The 2,991-nt window shown below is 41.8% G+C and overlaps 2 long non-coding RNA genes across 3 annotated transcripts in view; one reads left to right on the top strand and one right to left on the bottom strand.

The window, feature by feature from the left end:
* LOC138962408 (uncharacterized) overlaps positions 1-540 on the top strand; it is a 2,737-nt gene extending 2,197 nt beyond the window's left edge. For both annotated transcript variants that reach the window (XR_011454504.1, XR_011454503.1), the window contains one exon: positions 90-540. This is a non-coding gene — a long non-coding RNA (uncharacterized lncRNA). The remainder of the gene's footprint in view (positions 1-89) is intronic.
* Positions 1-2,170, bottom strand: part of LOC138962409 (uncharacterized) — a 3,401-nt gene extending 1,231 nt beyond the window's left edge. Inside the window, exons 1-3 of the long non-coding RNA XR_011454505.1 lie at positions 1,764-2,170; positions 975-1,186; positions 1-524 (exon numbers count right to left, since the gene is read on the bottom strand). The exon at positions 1-524 is cut by the window's left edge and continues 1,231 nt beyond it. This is a non-coding gene — a long non-coding RNA (uncharacterized lncRNA). The remainder of the gene's footprint in view (positions 525-974; positions 1,187-1,763) is intronic.
* Positions 2,171-2,991: the final 821 nt, after the last annotated feature.

The following is a 2,991-nucleotide window of genomic DNA, read 5'->3' as shown; positions in this document are numbered from 1 at the left end:
AGGGGAAGGTAACACTAACAGCCACAGAAGATTATGCCTATTTCAAAGTTGGTGGAGGGTCACTTAATAAAGTTCTCATTTGTTTGCAGCTTATGTGGGGAGACTGATGGAACGAGTGGTGGACTTGGCCTCTACACACAGCATCCAAGACATGGAACGGTCCATCAAGCAGTTGCCTCCGCCCCTTTGTGAACAATATGCCAAGCCTAACAAAGAACAGGCAGTCAGAGCACTAAAGTCTCGGTACAGCTACAAGGGGTGCTAATACGACCACATGTAGTCAGGACCTGTAGATGTTAATGGTTAACCTTCACAACTGCTTCAAAATATCTACTGGCACAATAGTAAACTGTTAAAAGAACTAGTTTTCGGGTTCCAAATATCCTGTGTAATTGCCTGTAGCGTTAGGAAAGGTTTCCCGGATCTTCCTGACAGCAGAAGCAGGGAGAGTTACTCGTACATCCTTGCCCAGCCATCCCCATGCAAACTTTGCCAGCATACGGTATGCAGTGTAGCGGTAGCGACTGCACACAGACAAAATTAGGCATGCTATGTAATGTCCAAGTACATAGTACTTTCCAAGTAAACTAAAAATGCATGAATATCAGGCAGCAGACATCTTTCCCATGTATACTGTATCACATGGTGTCGATGATAAAATTTCCATTGCAGCAAGATATTTGGTTTGGGTGTAAATGTTATTTTAAAACCCTTACACTGGTGCAATTCTGCAACACAGGTTACATAGCCACTGGTGAATTAACAGGGAGAAAAATAAAGAAAAATGATCATATAGGTTTTCGCATTCATGGGAGGTAATCGGAACCGACCAAACAGACTGAGCCAGTAACGCGACATATATATGTCGTGACAACCAGGTGACAGTATAGGAAAAGTAGCGCGACATATGTAAATGAATCTATTACATTGAACCATGATTTGTAATTTTGCTCCTTGATATATTATATATATACCTGTTTTCATCAGCTATATCTCTTCCATACTGTTGCTGGCACCATCTGTAGCAAGTACGAAGTAGTAGATATCCTGACACACTGACTGGAATCCTGGGTGATGAGTTATGCAGTTCACACCTTTTCTCATGAAGGCTTCCATTTGCTCCATTTCTGTGCAACAGCGACATTCTTTGATTGTGTCCATGAGCTCACAGTTGTCACAATGACACCTAGTGCATAAGAAGAGGAGAGGAGAGGAAAATAAAATTGTTTGCACAAATCTACTTACTCTGTCAGTCTGCGTTTTGGTTTTTGATCAATAAAATATTCTTTTAATCAAATCAACTTCACTTGTGTTTGATTCTTTTCCCCATCTGTGTGCAAAAATTTGATTCCAATCATGTTGCTCAATTTAACACTGATGTGTTTTGTCAGTTCTTCAATATTCACATGCAACTTTCCTTTAAAAAAAAAACACAAAAAAAAAAACACATTCAATCCTGGTGATACAAAGACACACACACATGACAATCCTATGGAAAAAAAGAAACAAACTCAAGTACTACAATTCCACAAACTAAAAAAAAGATGCTGTTGCTATTCACAGAGGAGATGATATTGAAAGTTCTGCACTGATGAAAAATAAACACATGAAATGAACACTGAGTTGATTGTTGACAGTGATTGTTAACTTTCAATAGTTGGTATTCTATGCCTAGCTTTGTTGTGTTCAGATCTTCAAAATCTCTGATAATGTAAGCAAACAGTGTCACAAAATGGTAAGTAATCGCACAGTGTGAAATTTACCAATGCATCGAGTTCAGACGACTTGGGTCCACTTGGCACTTGGTCATGTGCCTGTCTTTCTCCTTCACTGCCATCATCGTGGCTACTCGAAATCTGAGGCTCAAACTGGTATGGTTGAGGGGCTCCACAAGATTGTGATTGTGTTTGGAACACGTTCATCTCTAAATCCGAGTCGAAATCGCTGCTTTCACACGAGAGTTGCAATGCAACGTCTCTCTCTGCTACGCTTGACGCCATGTTTACTCGCTCAGTGTGTTCCACGTTTGACGTCACTAGCCAGGGGAGTTAAGCGATGGCAAAATTTTAAGATTGTTTCCCTTATAGTTAATTACAGGTGAGAATGAGCACTTTCAATAGCCAATTACGCGCGATCGGAGGAGATGGAACTTGATATAATTATATTTTTGCGGTCCTGTAATAAAGCCCTTTCCAGTGGCACAATAAAAAGTTTGCACTCTGGTTGGTCTTTAAGACTCTATTCCGACTCAGCAACTAACAGGCGATACGACCTCTACAACAAGACCTGTCAGACAGATAAGACTCGCTTTCTTCAAACACATCACGTGCCGCAATCACACTTTGATCACACCCACCCAGACTGTCCAAGTTTCTTATGACACACAGAATCAGTTTCCACAGGAGAGTGCGGGAGCTAATGACCGTTGGGACAAAAGCCTGGACAGCCTTCCTCTCTGCCATCTATAATTGCCGGACAGTGAGATTAGGCCACTGGCTGACCATCCCCCGTGACCCAGTCTGAGTCGTGCTGTAACAGGGGACTGACCCAGTCTTGGCTGCTGGACCAGGCTGTGGCTAATCAGGAGGAGACAGTGATTGGCAGAGATGTCGTTTGATATCAGCCATCGGCGAAATAAAAAAAAAATCAAATAAACAAATATTTCGAGAAATGTGTCTTCATTTCGGCAGCCGAAGTTGTTCATGGTGGCGGATAGGAGACGCAAAGTTACGCCCCAAAATGGTGAACAATTACCAGATCTTTTATGTTCGTCCCGGCTATTTTGCCGAAGAAATTCCATCCTTGCAACGTTTCTCAACATGATTGTTAATCGGTATAGGGAACAACTCGGACGACTTTGTTAAGCATGCATGGCTTGATCATTATGTTGTGTACATTGGTCAGAGCCAGAGGTTATGGAGACATCCGGACTTCAAACAGTTCAAAGGGCAGACTGTAATGTTGTCAACATGGTGAAATAAATGTGTGTGT

The sequence above is a fragment of the Littorina saxatilis genome, linkage group LG3 (assembly GCF_037325665.1).
Source record: "Littorina saxatilis isolate snail1 linkage group LG3, US_GU_Lsax_2.0, whole genome shotgun sequence".
NCBI classification, from domain to species: Eukaryota; Metazoa; Mollusca; class Gastropoda; order Littorinimorpha; family Littorinidae; genus Littorina; species Littorina saxatilis.
Note: the sequence above shows the minus strand (reverse complement) of the source record. Positions and strands in the feature narration are given on the sequence as shown.